This window comes from Ranitomeya variabilis, chromosome 4, assembly GCF_051348905.1.
Source record: "Ranitomeya variabilis isolate aRanVar5 chromosome 4, aRanVar5.hap1, whole genome shotgun sequence".
NCBI classification, from domain to species: domain Eukaryota; kingdom Metazoa; phylum Chordata; class Amphibia; order Anura; family Dendrobatidae; genus Ranitomeya; species Ranitomeya variabilis.
This window is the reverse complement of record NC_135235.1, coordinates 641,913,739-641,933,994: the sequence shown is the minus strand read 5'-3', so window position 1 is coordinate 641,933,994 and position 20,256 is coordinate 641,913,739.

Genomic DNA, 20,256 nt, shown 5'->3' with positions numbered 1-20,256 from the left:
CGGTGACCCCTCCTTAAAGGGGGGGTACTGTTGTGAATTAGACTTTTTGGCTCCCTCTTGTGGTTACTAGTGATATGACTCTGGGATTGTCTTTCCTCAGTTTGGCACCCACCTGGGTCGTTAGTCCAGGGGTGTCGCTATATAAACTTCCTGGATCCTTAGTCCAGTGCCTGGCATCGTTGTAATCAGATCCTTTCTGTTTGCTCCTGTCTGCTGGTCCGGTTCGTGCAAAATTAAGCTAAGTCCTGCTTCTTTGTTTTTTGGTTATTTGCTTTGCTCTTTTTTTGTCCAGCTTGTACTAAATGTGATTCCTGACTTTGCTGGAAGCTCTAGGGGGCTGGTGTTCTCCCCCTGGGCTGTTAGACGGTTCGGGGGTTCTTGAATATCCAGCGTGGATATTTTGATAGGGTTTTTGCTGACCATATAAGTCATCTTAATATATTCTGCTATTAGCTAGTGGGCCTCTCTTTGCTAAATACCTAGCTCATTCTTACGTTTGTCTTTTCCTCTTACCTCACCGTTATTATTTGTTGGGGGCTTGTATCCAACTTTCGGGGGTCTTTTCTCTGGAGGCAAGAAAGGTCTTTCTTTTCCCTTCTAGGGTTAGTTAGTTCTCCGGCTGGCGCGAGACGTCTAGAACCAACGTAGGCACGTTCCCCGGCTGCTGCTATTTGTGGTGCTAGGATTAGATATATGGTCAGCTCAGTTACCACTGCCCTATGAGCTGTTTTTTTGTGTTTGCAGACTTAGAAATTATTTCTGAGACCCTCTGCCATTGGGGTCATAACAGTAATGGCTGGACATGGGAGGCAGGTGAGGAGGACAAGGATGAGAAGGTGAGTAGATGGTGGTCAGATAGGGGGAAGGGAGAGGTTGCGAGATTAGATAAGGAACAGAGGCGGGTGAAGATGAGGTCTAGTGTATGTCCGTCTGTGTGGGTGGCTGTGGAGGACCACTGGGTGAGTCCAAAGGATGAAGTAAGGGCCAGTAGCTTGGAGGCTGCTGGCTGGTGGGTGTCAGTAGGGATATTAAAGTCACCCATGATGATGGTTGGGATGTCAGCGGAGAGAAAGTGAAGGAGCCAGGTGGAGAATTGGTCGATGAAGGCAATGGCTGAGCCCGGTGGTCGGTATATGACAGCCATTTGGAGATTGGAGGGAGCGTAGATACGGACAGAGTGAACCTCGAAAGAAGGGAGGATAAGGGAGGGTGGGGGTTGGATAGGGTTGAAAAAAACAGTTTTTAGAAAGGATACCCACTCCTCCACCATGTCTGTTGCCAGAGCTAGGAGTGTGGGTAAATTGGAGGCCACCGTAACTCAGTGCTGCAGGCGAGGCCGTGTCATCGGGCGTCAGCCAGGTCTCGGTGAGGGCCAGGAAGGAAAGGTAGCGGGAAGTAAAGAGATCATGGATCACGTGGAGCTTGTTGCATATAGAGCGGGCATTCCAAAGTGCCCCAGAGAGAGGAAGCAGGGGGGTGGGGGTCAGTGGCACAGATTTTAAGTGTGAGGGGTTGCGATAGTTTCTCATAGTGTGAGAAGGATAGGGGGAGGATTAGTGATGAATTAGGCAAGGGGGTAAGAGAGAGGGGAGATAGTTATGTGGTTTGAGGGTGCGAAGGTATGGGGTTAGTGGAGGAGAGTGAGGATTAGTGGAGCAAAAAACGGTGGGGGAAATGTGAGCATGGTTAAAGAGCAGGGGAGAAAAGAAAGGCAAGTAAAGTTAGAGTACAGTGATTAGTTTTACCGTTTGGCCGATTTCTGGCCGATTTCTGGTATATTTCAGATGATACACTTAAAATATGTCACTTGAAATTATGTCACATCTGACTAAAGTCAGATCTGACCCACTCCATGCAACTTATACCATTCAGATGACCAAGAAATGAAGCCAGGTGAGAGAGGGAGGAGAGGAAGGAGGTGGAGGACACTCCACAGCAGGGGACAAATAGCAGATTGCAGTTAATACAACATTTGGCTACCAAAGATGAAGAAAGAGGCAGGATAAGAGCAAAAGATGGGGCTAGGTGTGAGGAGCACAGATATGTGTCATGACGGACGCTGTTCAGACCAGGTCGTCCGACAGACAGCGGTAATTCCGCTTTTGACCACTATTTGCTCATTGGCGTCTGCTAGATTTTATCTAGCTGTTCCGGGGTTAATTTACCTAATCCTCGGATTGGAAGCTGGGCCATTCCCATTGCCTTTAAATAGTTCTCCTGATCATTGGGTGTCGCCGATTATAGCTTCTGTCTTGTGCGTTGTTATCTCGGTCTGGAGTGAAGAGCTGGTTGTTGGAGATTCGTTGCTGGTTGTGTATTTTCCTTTGTCTTATTTACTCCTTCCTATATTTGTATTTATTTTGCCCTGCACATTTATAGTGTATTCCTGAGTGACTGCGGCATGGTGTATATTTTCCTTTATCCTTGTCTGTGCTAACTGTGGGTATTGGAATATTACCTCTTCACTGGGTGGAGTGCGGAGGTATCAGCCTAGGGTTAAAACAGGAGACAGGGTGAGGTTCGAGGCCTGGACATGCACACCATCAGTGTAAACTCCAGGTAGAGGGTCAGTCAGGATTTCCCTAGTCTGAGGGAAACTGCAGGGGCCCGGGTTATTAGCTCTCACTCACCTAGCATCCCCGTGACATTATAATCGGCCCAACAAAAAAAAAAAGGGGGTTTCTTTTTTTTTTGTGTTTTGTCATGGATCCCATGACTTCCATAACCCGCCAGTTGAGGGCGCAGTCCCTACAGGTCACTGAGTTGAGGGGGGCAGTGCAGCAACAGGGACTAGCAGTATCTAATGTGCAGGCTGGAGTGACAGGAAGAGTTGCTGAGCCTAAATTTCCTTTGCCTGAAAGATTTACTGGGGAACGCAGTAAATTTGTTTCTTTTCGTGAAGCTTGCAAACTACATTTCCGCATGCGCCCGATCTCCTCGGGTAATGAGGCTCAGCGTGTGGGCCTGGTGTTGTCATTGTTAAGCGGGGATCCCCAAGCATGGGCGTTTTCTTTGCCATCTGATTCTGTTGCATTTGACTCTGTGGAGAGTTTTTTTCCTCTCTTGGGAAAATCTACGATGAACCTGACAGAATGGCTCTAGCAGAATCTAAGATATGCACTATTCGCCAGGGGGAGCGAGTGGCAGAGGATTACTGTTCTGAATTTCGTCGCTGGGCGATCGATACACAATGGAATGATCCAGCATTGTGGAGTCAGTTTATACATGGGATTTCTGGAAGGGTTAAAAAAGCCCTTCTGATGTACGAGACTCCAGCTTCTCTAGATTCCACCATGAGTCTGGTTGTCCACATAGATTGCCTTTTGCATCAGGGGGAGCATGAGACACCACCTATGGGAGAGGGTTTAGGTTCACGTGAGGTTGCTGCAGGTGAGCCCACGGAGCCTATGCAAATCGCAGGGGTGTCACATGTCAAGCGTCAAGCCCCTGAGCTCAGGAAGCAGGGAGCCTGTTTTTACTGCGGTAAAACTGGTCATTTTATTAACATCTGTCCTCTGCTGTCTAAGAAAAACGTAACGGCGGAAAACTTCTAAGCTCAGAGGGTGTGGAGGAGACCAATCTGAGCTTATGTATATCCTCCATGGTGGTTTCTCAATGCATACTCCCTGCTAAGGTTTTTATTGCTGGCAGTGAGCTGCCAATTACTGTTTTTGTGGATAGTGGTTCAGCCACAAATCTCATTGATGAGGAGTTTAGGATTGAAAAACTGTCTCATCCTATCCGCGTGGTCACCATCAATGCTGCTCCTCTCTCTCAGGGGGAGATTACTGAATTTGTGGCTGAGGTGAAACTCCACATAGGAGTTCTACATTCCGAGCGGGTTACATGTAAGGTGCTCAGGAATCTTCCTGCTCAGGTGGTTTTCGGTTTTCCTTGGTTGTCTATGCACAACCCGGTAATTGACTGGAAAACTCAGGACATAATTCGGTGGAGCGAGTTCTGCCAGGAGAATTGCCTGGCCACATGTGTGGCTGCGGTGACTTCAAGCGTTCAGGAGTCACTTCTGGATTTTGTGGATGTGTTCTCTGAGAAGGGTTGTTCAGAGTTGCCGCCACATCGTCCTTATGACTGTTCTATCAGGTTTAAACCAGGGGCCAAATTGCCTAAAGCAAGGATGTTTAACATCTCCGGTCCGGAGAGACAAGCGTTAAAAGATTACATTGCTGAAAGCTTAAGCAAAGGGCACATCAGGCCGTCATCCTCGCCGGTGGCAGCAGGGTTCTTCTTCGTGAAGAAGAAAGATGGCGGATTACGCCCATGTTTGGATTTCAGGGAGTTGAACCAGATTACGGTTCGTGATCCATACCCTATGCCTCTGATACCAGATTTGTTCAACCAGGTGGCAGGTGCTAAGTGGTTTACCAAGCTTGACCTCAGGGGGGCGTACAACCTCATAAGAGTCCGTCAAGGTGATGAGTGGAAGACGGCTTTTAATACCCCTGAGGGTCATTTTGAAAATTTGGTGATGCCGTTTGGGTTGACTAACGCACCTGCAGTGTTCCAACATTTCATCAATGATGTGTTCTCGCATGTTTTGGGGAAATTCGTTATCGTGTACCTAGATGACATTCTCATATATTCTTGCGACCGTGATGCTCATTTAGATCATGTCAGGCAGGTGTTACAGCTTCTCAGAGAGAATAAGCTGTATGCTAAACTTGAGAAATGTGTATTTTCTGTTCAAGAGTTGCCTTTTTTGGGTTATATTGTGTCTGCTTCTGGTTTTAAAATGGACGCCGCCAAGGTGCAGGCGGTGCTGCATTGGGAACGTCCTGATAACCTGAAAGCTCTTCAGCGGTTCCTTGGGTTTTCTAACTACTATAGGAAATTTATCAAGGATTTTTCCATCATTGCTAAACCGCTAACTGACATGACTAAAAAGTGCTCCAATTTCTCCGTTTGGCCTGAGGCTTCTGTGCGCGCATTTGAATTTCTTAAGAACAGTTTTGTTTCAGCCCCCATTCTTGTGCAGCCAGACGTATCTAAACCCTATGTTGTGGAAGTCGATGCGTCTAAGGTTGGTGTGGGGGCGGTACTATCTCAAGGCTCATCTTTGAGTGGTTTACGTCCGTGCGCCTATTTTTCCAAGAAACTGTCGTCCGCCGAACGTAACTACGATATCGGCAACAGGGAGTTGTTGGCAATTAAGTTGGCTTTTGAGGAATGGCGACACTTCTTGGAGGGGTCGGTACATCAGGTTACTGTTATTACCGATCATAAGAATCTGCTGTATTTGGAGTCAGCCAAGCGTCTGTCCCCCAGGCAGGCTCGCTGGGCATTGTTTTTCACGCGGTTCAATTTTGTGGTCACTTACAGACCGGGGTCTAAAAACACTAAGGCAGATGCTCTGTCCAGGTGTTTTCCGGGGGGAGAACCTCGGGAGGATCCAGTACCCATCCTCCAAAAGGGTGTTGTGGTTTCGGCTCTCACTACCGAGGTTGAGGCTGAGATTGCCAAGGCTCAGGAGGATGTACCATCTGAGCTTCCCGTCAACAAATCTTTTGTACCGCTTCATCTCCGCCTAAAGGTTTTGGCGGAGCATCATGATGCTGTCCTGGCTGGCCACCCAGGGGTTAGAGGTACCTTGGAGTTGGTGTCACGTCGGTTTTGGTGGCCCAAGATCCAACAGGACGTGGTCTCATACATGTCAGCTTGTACCACGTGCGCTAGGGCTAAGACGCCTCTCTCCCGTCCTGTTGGCACACTACTTCCTCTTGAGGTACCTAGTAAGCCTTGGACGGAAATCTCCATCGATTTCATCACTGATTTGCCCTCATCAGCTGGGAACACGGTCATCTTGGTGATTGTTTATCGGTTTTCTAAAATGTCGCACTTTGTGTCTTTGCCTTCGTTGCCTAACGCTAAGTCTCTGGCTCAGGTATTTGTGCAGGAGGTGGTCACACTTCATGGGGTTCCGTCTGACATCGTGTCTGATAGGGGGTCTCAGTTTGTGGCAAAATTTTGGAGAGCATTTTGCTCACGGCTGGGGATCAAGTTATCTCATTCTTCGGCGTTTCATCCTCAGTCAAATGGTCAGACTGAGCGTATGAACCAAAATTTGGAACAGTACTTACGCTGCTTTGTCTCTGATAACCAGGAGGAGTGGTCTACCTTTCTTCCTTTGGCTGAGTTTGCTATCAATAATCACCGTCAGGAGTCGTCTGGGGAGTCTCCGTTTTTTTGTGTTTATGGGCTACATCCTCAATTTTGTACCTTGAGTCAGAGGGGCTCTTCCGGCGTTCCGGAGGAGGACCAGTTAGGAACACAATTGTCATCAGTCTGGAGGAGAGTTAAACAGCGCCTGTTGAGTGTTGGTGCTAGGTACAAACGTGTGGCTGACAGTAGGCGTGTGCCAGGTCTGGACCTGAGTGTGGATGACTGGGTGTGGTTATCCGCAAAAACATAAGACTCAAAATACCGTCCCTTAAATTGGGTCCACGGTTTATTGGTCCATTTAGGGTCACCGCCGTCATTAACCCAGTGGCGTACCGATTGGAGCTCCCTACGGTGTATAAGATACACAACGTGTTCCACAGGTCTCTTCTAAAGAAGGTGGTGGGTTCTGTGGACGCGGCGCCTATGCCACCTCCAGTCTTGGTGGATGGTAATTTGGAGTTTGAAGTCTCCAAGGTGGTTGACTCTCGTGTAGTGCATCGCACTTTACAGTACTTGGTACACTGGCGTGGTTATGGGCCTGAGTAGAGGTCCTGGGTACCAGCCTCGGACATTCATGCGGATCAGCTGCTCAGGTTTTTTTTTGAGGGAAACTGCAGGGGCCCGGGTTATTAGCTCTCGCTCACCTAGCATCCCTGTGACAATATGTTAATATGCAGACAGAAAAATTATCAGAATGATACAGGAATTAAAGTCAGGGAAAGAAGCAACGTACCACTTAGAACAGAGGGAGAGAAGTACATGGGATTCAGGGGTGCAGTGGCCATTCCAGGGTAGGAGCTAGTTCAGACGTACCAGCAGTTAGGAAAGAGGGAGAGAAGTACATGGGATTCAGGGGTGCAGTGGCTATTCCAGGGTAGGAGATAGTTCAGATGTACCAGCAGTTAGGAAAGAGGGAGAGAAGTACATGGGATTCAGGGGTGCAGTGGCTATTCCAGGGTAGGAGATAGTTCAGACGTACCAGCAGTTAGGAAAGAGGGAGAGAAGTACATGGGATTCAGGGGTGCAGTGGCTATTCCAGGGTAGTTAAGACGTACCTGTGAATGAAAGCAGATGGATCAGGGCATGACAGCATGAAGGAGAATATACCACGGGTGATCATTGTGGTATATTTCAGATGAAACACTTAACTTAAAATGTCACTTGAAATTATGTCACATCTGACTAAAGTCAGATCTGACCCACTCCATGTTTGTTTGTTATACAACATGACATACTGCATCAGTGCTTGTTGCTGCTGCCACAGTCACTGCAACATGTGCAGAGTGGAATTCCACCGTGTCGGCACATTGTATATCAATCTGTTAACTGGCATGGACAAAGACCTCTGTATCGATGCAATTCAATGAGCAGAGGGGTGCGAACGGTGGAACTGAGCACACAGCTTACATGCTTTCTGGAGCAGCTCACCCGCTTCCTGGAGCAGCTCACCCAGGCCAGGATAGTGGTGGAGAAAATGCGAGCTTGCCTCGCCATAGGGCCACCACCAGGTTCGCATCGTTAGCAGACATGCCTTCCATGGATGCAGGTTCAGCAAAACGGCATAGTCAGGGTGGTGGCTTGCTGCACAGGATCCCGAAGTCACTTGGCACTTTAAGTAACTGTGTTTAACATGCTTATTTCCTACTCCAAACTGTGCATTTACCCCAATATCTACAGCACCTTCTTTGTACTTGCTAGCCTTTAAAATTGAGCGCTTGCACTTTATATTGGGCTTGGAGACATATAATGTTGGTGTTTGTCTGGATAATCATTTAATTGTAGAAATTATGTATGAGTTAGCTGAGTTCATGCAACAATGAGATATTTTTGCCTTGGTGTGAACAGGGTACATGGGATGCATCTATCTATTTAACCGCATTGTAAGCAAGCCACTGTTTGTTCTACCTGCTTGAATTTTTAAATATTATTTTAATAAAATATAATAAAAGTACATATTTTATATTGTTGGAATGGATCCTCTTTTCCCTGGAAAAGGAATATATTAGGGATGTATTTGGATACATTGATCAAGCTCAGACTGAAGAGCTGTCCACAACTCTTCAGCTGTATGACTGTCATCTCAAAGGCATATCAATTTTAATGCTGCCTGATTGCGGTGAGCCCTGATTGCGCAGAACAGAGGTGGTGGGGATTCGCTCTACACTGTTGAAACACGTCTCATTAAGGCAGAGGTTGAGGGTGCAGGTGGAGGCCCTAGAGGAAATAGAGGAGGCAGAAGCAGTGGAGGAAGTGTTAAATGTAGAGGTTCATCCTGCAAGCCTTGGGGTTCCAAGACTTGTGGAGCAGCGCCTGTCTCTACAGCCACCAGAGTCACCCAGTGCCCAGTCAGCGAGATGTAACGCCATTGGCCATGCTTACTCGTCCAAGTGTCTGTGGTGAAATGCACCCTGGCAGACATTTTGTCAAGGAACGGGTGATGTTGTATGCGACATGCTGGTGTTGCGCAGACACAGCTTTTCTTAGAAAAGTAATGGAGACTGGGTAACTGTCTGGATCAGGCCTCTACAGCTTAATTTGAGGATGATGGTGCTGCGGAGGGCTACGTCCTCCGTGAAGCTCCGCCCCGCCGCACCTCCTCCGGTCAGCTCCGCCTACGTCAGCATGCGGCGTGCGTACCCTATCCTTACCATTAGGTATGCAGGCCATGCCGATGTATGCGGATGCCTCCGCATGCGTCATTTTGACGGTCAGGCGTCCGCACCAAAATGCAACTCTTAGCTTCACGGAGGACGTACGTAGCCTAGGGTGCCGAGGAAAAATTAACTTTGCAAATTGGTATGTCTTACCCCTCAAATTTGTTCCTCTGGCATAAGGATTCACCATGTAAAATATGTTGACATTAAATTTTGATTTACCACTTGCTCAAGGCATATGAATTATTCCATGTTTCTCATTTTCCACAATATTGTACACACAATAACCACTGTTTGTCATCATATCTTTAACTGGATATACTATTTATAATTTAAAAAACATAGAATGGCAGTAAGTATTCTATTACAGTAAAATATGCATTACACAATTATGTACATTGTACATGTATCAGTACTTAGTAACAGTGTAGCAGTCAGTTCAGTTTTTAGCGAAAATATTAATCTGATCGGTAAACGGCATAACATACCATACATAATGCGGGATATGCATGACGATAATTACTAAACAAACATTTAAAACTGCAATATGATGTGCCATTGAGCAACCCGTAAATGATAACTAAACTTAAAAAAAAAAATTATAAAATAGCTATGACCAAAAAGGAACAAAATTAGAAGGTAAGACCTTCAAAAACTTGCTACTTAATTTTTACCATGCATTTCCTTGGCACCCTTCGCAGTACCTCCATCCGCAAATGTGAAACCAGCCTAACTTTTTGCAACTGAAAAATTATATATTTTTTTTAATGTGCCTTAGGTCTGCAGGCAGGTTCATATCACCGCCACACAATGACAATGTGGGATACAGCAGGCTGTTTCACATTTAGCTAGTGAAAAAATATTAATTAGAATGCTATACTCATGCATGGAGCACAATAAAAGCAGTGCACAACACACTTGTAGGACATGTGCCCTGCTGGCTCTATCTGTGAACCTCAGTAATGGCAAAAGAAAAAATGCTGGAAAGTAAATTTAACAGCCACAGTGGACAGTAGCTAGCTACACTATCTGATTGATATACAACCGCCTAACTAACTGGCTAAAATCTTGCTGTTAAGTGCCAGTGTCAGGAGCAGCCTGTCTGCCCTTACAGTGTGAAAATGGCTCTAAAACAAGATGTCCGCTATTTATAAGGAGAGGGACATGTGATTTCAGCAGCCAATGACACAAGCCGTTGTGTCAGGACATTGTTTCCTGCACCCTGATTGGCTAGCCGCAATGTGCACACATAAAGTTAGTAAAAAAACACCAAAACTTCACGAGAACGCCTCACCTCTGAGCTCTGCAAACCTCCTCCCTTCATCAAACACGTGCCAAACGTTCATGATACACCACCATTATCGTTGGTAAAGTGCTGAAAATACTTTTGCGGGAACGCAAATATTTTCCTGTGCTTTTACAGAATGTTACCAATTTTATAAAGTTTTGCTCATGATTCCGATCTCAAATCTGAATGTGCCATATTCGTGCACCAGAAGCACCCAGGAGGATTGATTAAGAAAACCGATTACAAACGAGGACCATACTGGAAACCCAAACAGTGCAGAAGTAATCGAATTGCTCTTCTCAAATGTATTAGACCTGTCAGTTTTACACTGACAGACTTTTATACCAAACCAGCAACCATGGGCGTTCTGAGATACGGCTGTGGTGAGGTCAATGGGCTAAAAGAGGGGGTCCCCTCATACACACACTGCTTGGCTCCATATACAAAGTAAACACATATGACTCCGCTCTGTACACCACGTACACGCGCGGCTTCGCTCCTTACACCTCGTACACGTTCGGTTCGGCTCCGCTCCGTACACCTCGTACACATGCGGCTCTGCTCAGTACACCACCTACAAGCATGGCTCCGCTCAGTACAAACAGGCTCTTCTACATCCACACTGCAAACCCCTCCTGACCCTACACATAAACTTCCCCTCATCCAGCACCATGACAACCAGCAAGGCAGAGTCCTGCATACACTGAGGCCCCTGATCATGTGACCCCTGACTCCTCTCCTCCTGTGACCTCATCACAGGTCCTTTAAGCACAGAAAAGCCATATATTTAATATATTTAGGGTTGTGTCTAGATCTGAGGTGATTTTTTGAGGACCTCATTTTAACAACTCCACTATAAACAGGTCAGTGCTGAGGTGATAGAATGGAGATGCTGTAGTCAGGTCCTCAGATAATTTCCTCTGCTGTACACAGCACAGCACTGACAGGACAGATCGGAATTGGTTCCAGGATCCTCACTGTCTCCATTTTAGTCCCCTTGTCTGGCTTTTTAATGTTTTTTTAGGGAATTGCTCAAGTTTTTAATGGAGCAAACATCCAATGTCAGACATGATTTTTTTTTTTTTTTTACACTTTTTTATGTTTTGGCAAAAATCTTTTTTTTTTCCTGATTTATAAAACTTACATTTTTATTGTCACTTTTTGTAATATAAATAATTACACTCAGTGCCGATTGCTCAGTGTCAACAGAATGTGACTTTTCCCATCTGTCATCCAGCCGCGACATTGTGAGGAGTGGACGAAGCTTCACGAGGAGAGGCGTTAAAGAGCGCAACCAACAGTCCTCATAAAAGAGCACAACCGAAATAGTATGTGATAGGAGAGACAGCTGATGGCCAAATGGCTGTAGGGCTTACATAGTTACATGGGTTGAAAAAAGACCTAGGTCCATCAAGTTCAACCTTTCTCCACCATTGTACATTCCGTCACTAATTTAACTATAACCAACAACAGGAGCTGGTTGGCACTTTTCAGCCTGGGGGCAATCACAAGGCAGTGGCCCTCCAGTTGCAGTGCTTTTGCCCTGCTTATCTCTGGCCGCTGCATTAAAGCAGCAGAGATAACAGGCTTTAAAAACAGGCTGGTACATAGATATGGGAAAAGAATGGAGCTAGCTGCATATATATGGTAGCAGAACCAAGCTTGCTGCCTACATAGATACTGTAACAGAAGCAAGCTGACTACATAGACACAAGACCAGAGCCAAGATTGCTACGTAGACAAGGAAACTGACAGGAGCTTACTACCGAGATATGGTAGCAGAACAGAGCTTACTACAGAGATATGGGAACAGAACGGAGCTTACTACAGAGCTATGGGAGCAGAACCAAGCTTACTATGAAGATATGGGAGCAGAACCAAGCTTACTACAGAGATATGGGAGCAGAACTGAGCTTACTATGGAGATATGGGAGCAGAACCGAGCTTACTATGGAAATATGGGAGCAGAACCGAGCTTACTACATAAATATGGGAGCAGAACGGAGCTTACTACGGAGATTAGGGAGCAGAACAGAGCTTACTACGGAGATTAGGGAGCAGAACAGAGCTTACTACGGAGATATGGGAGCAGAACTGAACCTACTCCAGAGATATGGGAGCAGAACCAAGCTTACTATGGAGATATGGGAGCAGAAACGAGCTTACTATGGAGATATGGGAGCAGAAACGAGCTTACTACGGAGATATTGGGAGCAGAACCAAGCTTAATACGGAGATATGGGAGCAGAACCGAACTTACTACAGAAATATGGGAGCAGAACCGAGATTACTACAGTGATAAGGGAGCAGGACCAAGCTTACTATGTCTACTACAATATATGGAAACAGAACCAATACGTATCATACCAGAATCTAGATTACTACATTGGCACAGTACCAGAACCAAGGTTACTGCTTAGATATGGTACCATAACTGAGCTTACTTACAAGCATACATTCAACTCCAGAAACACGGACATATAAACACACTACAGCAGGGGCATTGCGAGAGTCCTTAAAGATCAAGGGCCCAAGACCCAAAGAGCATGTTTTCCCATACGACCAACCGTTAGCCATTTAAAATAGCGTGTATATATAATTACAGTATACCACTGTTGCTAACTAGTGATGAGCGAATATACTCGTTACTCGAGATTTCTCGAGCATGCTCGGGGGTCCTCCGAGTATTTTTTAGTGCTCGGAGATTTAGTTTTTCTTGCTGAATGATTTACATCTGTTAGCCAGCATAAGTACATGTGGGGGTTGCCTGGTTGCTAGTGTGACCAACCTGTCAATCACTTTTCCAAGCAATGCTTCAAATCGCTTGGAAAAGTGCAAGCATTCTGCAAGCTAAAAACACTTGCAAATCACTTGAGTTTTGCGGGAAAACGCATGTGAATATTCTGCATGCGTTTTACCCGTGGCAGGGAGTTGCTGCGGACCTTTCTGTCAGCCATTACTACCTCTTGTGGTTGGCATTCCACAGTCTGACTACTGTAACTCTAAAGAACCCTTTCCTGTTTAGCTGCCGGAATCACCTTTCTTCCACCTGTAATGAGTGCCCCCTAGTCCTCAGTATGGTCTTTGGAAGGAATGAAATATGTGTCAGTGTTTTGTTGCCTCCTCCACTATATATGGGGGACATTGGCAGGGCTGCCTCCTCCGCTATATATTGGGATGCCGGCAGGGTTGCCTCCTCTATTATACACTGCTCAAAAAAATAAAGGGAACACTTAAACAACAGAATATGACTCCAAGTTAATCAAACGTCTGTGAAATCAAACTGTCCACTTAGGAAGCAACACTGTTTGACAATCAATTTCACATGCTGTTGTGTAAATGGAATAGACAACAGATGGAAATTATTGGCAATTATCAAGACACATTTAATAAAGGAGTGGTTCTGCAGATGGGGACCACAGACCACATCTCAGTACCAATGCTTTCTGGCCGATGTTTTGGTCACTTTTGAATGTTGGTTGTGCTATCACACTCGTGGTAGCATGAGACGGACTCGACAACTCACACAAGTGGCTCAGGTAGTGCAGCTCATCCAGGATGGCACATCAATGCAAGCTGTAGCAAGAAGGTTTGCTGTGTCTGTCAGCGTAGTGTCCAGAGGCTGGAGGCGCTACCAGGAGACAGGCCAGTACACCAGGAGATGTGGAGGGGGCCGTAGGAGGACAACAACCCAGTGTCACGGGGAGACTAGGTGAGCGAGAGCTAATAACCCGGGCCCCTGCAATTTCCCTCAGACTAGGGAAATCCTGACTGACCCTCTACCTGGAGTTTACACTGATGGTGCACATGTCCAGGCCTCGAACCTCACCCTGTCTCCTGTTTCAACCCTAGGCTGAAACCTCCGCCCACCACCCAGTGAAGAGGTAATACACCAATACCCACAGTTAGCACAGACAAGGATAAAGGAAAATATACACCACGCCACAGTCACTCAGGAATACACTATAAATGTGCAGGGCAAAATAAATACAAATATAGGAAGGAGTAAATAAGACAAAGGAAAATACACCACCAGCAACGAATCTCCAACAACCAGCTCTCCACTCCAGACCGAGATAACAACGCACAAGACAGAAGCTATAATCGGCGACGCCCAATGATCATGAGAACTATTTAAAGGCAATGGGCATGGCCCAGCTTCCAATCCGAGGATCAGGTAAATTAACCCCGGAACAGCTAGATAAGATCTAGCCGACGCCAATGAGCAAATAGTGGTCAAAAGCGGAATTACTGCTGTCTGTCGAACGACCTGGTCTGAACAGCGTCCGACATGACAGTACCCCGCCTTCTACGAGGGACCCCAGGGCCCTCATGGCTTATAGGACCCGGCTTGTCTGGATGGCGACGATGAAAAAACCTGACTAGCCAATCCGCATGAATATCCGAGGCTGGTACCCAGGACCTCTCCTCAGGCCCATAACCACGCCAGTGTACCAAGTACTGTAAAGTGCGACGCACTACACGAGAGTCAACCACCTTGGAGACTTCAAACTCCAAATTACCATCCACCAAGACTGGAGGTGGCATAGGCGCCGCGTCCACAGAACCCACCACCTTCTTTAGAAGAGACCTGTGGAACACGTTGTGTATCTTATACACCGTAGGGAGCTCCAATCGGTACGCTCCTGGGTTAATGACGGCAGTGACCCTAAATGGACCAATAAACCGTGGACCCAATTTAAGGGACGGTATTTTGAGTCTTATGTTTTTTGTGGATAACCACACCCAGTCATCCACACTCAGGTCCGGACCTGGCACACGCCTACTGTCAGCCACACATTTGTACCTAGCACCCACACTCAACAGGCGCTGTTTAACTCTCCTCCAGACTGATGACAATTGTACTCCTAACTGATCCTCCTCCGGAATGCCGGAAGAGCCCCTCTGACTCAAGGTACAAAATTGAGGATGTAGCCCGTAAACACAAAAAAAGGAGACTCCCCAGACGACTCCTGGCTAGTGTTGAGCGATACCTTCCGATATCGGAAAGTATCGGTATCGGAAAGTATCGGCCGATACCGTCAAAGTATCGGATCTCGCAGATTCCGATACCCGATCCCAATGCAAGTCAATGGGACGAAAATATCGGAATTAAAATAAACCCTTTCTTTCCTTGTAGGTTCATTCTACATGAAGGAAAACAACTAAGAATAATGTAGGATGTATTGGGGGAGGTGGCGGAGACATTAAAGGCATAGAAGTTTAGCCCAATCAAATAGAATAGCAGGAATTTTAATTTTTTTTTAAGACGTTCGGAGTTACAAAGATATTGACTATGTTAAGATTTTTTTTATTTTGTCAGATATTGATGTTTCACTACTTCCACGCCCTTCACCCTCTTTTTTACTTCTCCCACACTTTCTTCTTCATCATCATCAGCATCTTTGACATCAACTTCTTCTTCATCTTATTCATCTTCTACCTATAATTTTTTTTTTTACATTGTTCATATTCTTTTTATTTAACTATTATTCTTCTTCATATTCAACTTCTTCATCATATTCTTATTTGTGACAGGCATTCCCGTAGTTGTTATCTATAAAAGTTTGAAGATTACACCTTCCGTTCTGCCTGTCACAAAAGAGTTACATTTGTCCGCGTTCAGTTTGGCCTGCAGCATCAGGCTTTATCCAGGGGCACCACGAGGAGGAACGGACTCACCCCCATACACTGCTTAGTCTTCTTCTGCTTATAATTTAGATAATATCTTTTGCTCTGATATTTTGTGTTATGCTTATTGTTCTTCTGCTCTTTGTTCTGCAGCCTCTTGTTCTTCTGCTTCTCGGTCTCCCATGTCGTCGTCGTCTCCAGGGTCGTCGTCTCCAGGGTCGTCGTCTCCAGGGTCGTCGTCATCGGGGTGGTCTTCAGGGTCATCGTCTCCAGGGTCGTCGTCATCTCAGTGGTTGTCGTCTCTGGTGTCGTCGTCATCTTAGGGGTGGTCTTCCGGGTCGTCGTCTTTAGGGTCTTGAACTTGGAAATGTAGCAGAAGGTACAAGAAGGCTGATAAAATGCCGAGCGACAGCTGATGGAACTGGAACTCGGATGGCTACCCGAAGGTCCAAGAGCCAATGGAACTACCGAGGACCAGCTGACGTTATTGGAACCCGGTTACTAAGCAGGAGGTACCCGTGCCTGAAAGCACTACCAAGGACCACCTGACGTTGGTGGAACTCGGATACCCAGAGGGAGGCACCTAAGCCAAAGGCTCTGCCCGGAACCAGCTGACGGTACTGGAACCAGGATGGGGAGCAGAAGGTACAAGAGCAAAAGACACTGCCGAGAACCAGCTGACGGTTCTGGAACCCGGATGGGTAGCCGAAGGTCCAAGAGCCAATGGAACTACCGAGGACCAGCTGACGTTACTGGAACCCGGTTACTAAGCAGGAGGTACCCGTGCCTGAAAGCACTACCAAGGACCACCTGACGTTGGTGGAACTCGGATACCCAGAGGGAGGCACCTAAGCCAAAGGCTCTGCCCGGAACCAGCTGACGGTACTGGAACCAGGATGGGGAGCAGAAGGTACAAGAGCAAAAGACACTGCCGAGAACCAGCTGACGGTACTGGAACCCGGATGGGTAGCCGAAGGTCCAAAAGCCAATGGAACTACCGAGGACCAGGTGACGTTACTGGAACCCGGTTACTAAGCAGGAGGTACCCGTGCCTGAAAGCACTACCAAGGACCACCTGACGTTGGTGGAACTCGGATACCCAGAGGGAGGCACCTAAGCCAAAGGCTCTGCCCGGAAACAGCTGACGGTGCTGGAACCAGGATGGGGACCTATTCAAGCTTGTCTTCCTAGAGCCCCAACTAGCGGATTTGGAGCAAAGGGTCAGCAGGGGGAGCAGAGTGTAGGCCGAAGCCTGCACTGGAGGCATTTGTAGGTCTGTTGTGTCTGCGTGGCTGTTGCAGGACACGATGCCGGCTACACAGCAGGGGAACAGCTGGCGGTGCTGAACCCCACTGACACATTGGCGGGTGTTTTTCTCTGTGCAGCTAGCAGTACCGGGCGCCAACTGGCGGTGTTAGAGCCCAGGGTCAGCAGGAGGAGAGGGAGCAGAGTGTAGGCCGAAGCCTGCACTGGCGGCAGCTTTGTGTCTGCGTGGCTGTTGCAGGACACGTTGCCGGCTACACAGCAGGGGAACAGCTGGCGGTGCTGAACCCCACTGACACATTGGTGAGGTGTTTTTCTCTGTGCAGCTAGCAGAACCGGGCGCCAACTGGTGGTGTTAGAGCCCAGGGTCAGCAGGAGGAGAGGGAGCAGAGTGTAGGCCGAAGCCTGCACTGGCGGCAGCTTTGTGTCTGCGTGGCTACACAGCAGGGGAACAGCTGGCGGTGCTGAACCCCACTGACACATTGGCGAGTTGATTTTCTCTGTGCAGCTAGCACTTCCGGGCGCCAACTGGCGGTGTTAGAGCCCAGGCTCTGCGGGAGGAGCAGAGTGTAGGCCGAAGCCTGCACTGGAGCAAGTTGAAAGGGAACCTTTAACCCCTTCCCCCCCCCCAAGGCGTTTGTAGCTGAAAGAGCCATCTTGTACAGCACTAATGCTGGAAAAGGTAAACTTAGCTCTTTTAATTATGGTCCTTGCAAACGCTGTACTTGACACTTATGAAATGTGTCCCCTCACACCGTTAAACCGTCTGGTAGGTGGAACTTTCCTTCGTAATGTGACGCAGCACAGCCGTCATTCCTACCCCCTTGGCGCCGTGCCCCTTCTCCTCAGCGTTGTTTAATTCCGTCCCGGAGCCTGCGCTGTTATGTTATCCCTTGGCCAGGCACACTTAGCGCTGCCCATCTTCTGACATCATTTGGTGTCAGTCTGGCTGCGCCTGTGCGTCCGCGCTGGCCGAGATCCCGCCTCGCAGTGTCGTCTAAAGTAATCCCACCGCGGGCCTGGGATCCGTGGCCATGCGCAGTGCATATCCTCGCCTCTCACTCCTCTCCCTCCGGCTTCTTCAGACTGTGCGGTGTCACGGCCGTGGCATGCTATTAGGGATCAGCTGACGGCGCACAGTCTGAAGAAGGTGAAGGGAGATGAGTGAGAGGCGGAGGTGAAGATATGCACTGCGCATGCCCATGGATCCCAGGCCCGCAGTGTGATTAAATCAGAAGACACTGCGAGGTGGGATCCCGGCCAGCGCGGCCGCACAGGCGCAGTCAGCATGACACCAAATGATGTCAGAAGAGGGGCAGCGCTAAGTGTGCCTGGCCAAGGGATAACATAACAGCGCAGGCTTCGAGACAGAATCAAACAATGCTGAGGAGCCGGCGCACGGCGCCGGGGGGTAAGACTGACGGCTGTGCTGCGTCACATTACGAAGGAAAGTCCCACCTCCGGGACGGTTTTACGGTATCAGTGAACACATTTTATAAGTGTTAAGTTCTGCGTGTGCAAGGAGCTAAACAAAAATAGCTACCTTTTCCTTGTGCAGCATTACTGCTGCACAAGGTGGCTCTTTCAGTAACAAACGCCTTGGGGGGGGGACAGGTTCCCTTACATTTCAGTTGTTGTGTCAGCGTGGCGGTCGCAGGACACATTGCCGGCTACACAGCTGGGGATCAGCTGACGTTACTGACACCCAATAACACTGGGTCGTATGTTTTGACTGTGCAGACGGCACTTCTGAGCCTCAACTGGCGGTGTTGGAGCCCAGGAATTAAAGTTCAGGTGGTAGAAAGATGAACACAACTGGAGACCTGGATACTGTAGACAGTCACCTAATTATTTAATCAGGAAGAGGAGTTGCAAATTCCTGCGAGATCCAGGCCTGGTTCATTTTCAGGAAAGTAAGCCGGTCAACGTTATCGGAGGATAGTCGCATGCGACGGTCAGTTAGTACACCACCTGCAGCACTAAAGACGCGTTCCGATAGTACACTAGCCGCAGGGCAAGCCAGCACCTCCAATGCATACTGGCTTAGCTCTGGCCATGTATCCAGCTTTGAGACCCAAAACTTGAAAGGGCAAGAGACGTCTGGGAGTACAGCAAGAGGGCAAGACATGTAGTCTGTCACCATTAGTGTTGAGCATTCCGATACCGCAAGTATCGGGTATCGGCCGATATTTGCTGTATCGGAATTCCGATACCGAGATCCGATACTTTTGTGGTATCGGGTATCGGTATCGAAACAACATTAATGTAAAAATGTGTAAAAGAGAGAATTAAAATAAAAAATATTGCTATACTCACCTCTCCGACGCAGCCTGCACCTTACCGAGGGAAGCGGCAGCGTTCTTTGTTTAAAATTCGCGCTTTTCTTTCCTTTACGTGAAGTCCCGGCTTGTGATTGGTTGCGTCGCAGTCACATGGGCGACGCAACCAATCACAGCAAGCCGTGACGTAATTTCAGGTCCTCAAGGATTTTAAAATTACGTCCCGGCTTTGTGATTGGTTGCGTCGCAGTCACATGGGCGACGCAACCAATCACAAGCCGTGACGTCACGGGAGGCTGGACACGCGCGCATTTTAAAATGCGCGCGTGTCCAGCCTCCCGTGACGTCACGGCTTGTGATTGGTTGCGTCGCCCATGTGACTGCGACGCAACCAATCACAAAGCCGGGACGTAATTTTAAAATCCTTAAGGACCTGAAATTACGTCACGGCTTGCTGTGATTGGTTGCGTCGCCCATGTGACTGCGACGTAACCAATCACAAAGCCGGGACTTCACGTAAGGAAAGAAAAGCGCGAATTTTAAGCAAACAACGCTGCCGGTTCCCTCGGAGAGGTGAGTATAGCAATATTTTTTATTTTAATTCTTTCTTTTACACATTAATATGGTTCCCAGGGCCTGAAGGAGAGTTTCCTCTCCTTCAGACCCTGGGAACCATCAGGAATACCGTCCGATACTTGAGTCCCATTGACTTGTATTGGTATCGGGTATCGGTATCGGATTGGATCCGATACTTTGCCGGTATCGGCCGATACTTTCCGATACCGATACTTTCAAGTATCGGACGGTATCGCTCAACACTAGTCACCATCTGACGGAACCGTTGCCTCCTGCTGACTGGAGCCATCTGTGATGGTGTAGACTTTTGTGGCGGGCACACAAAACTGTGCCACAGTTGGGCCATACTGGTCTTGCCTTGGGCAGAGGCACTGCTTCTGCTCCCTCT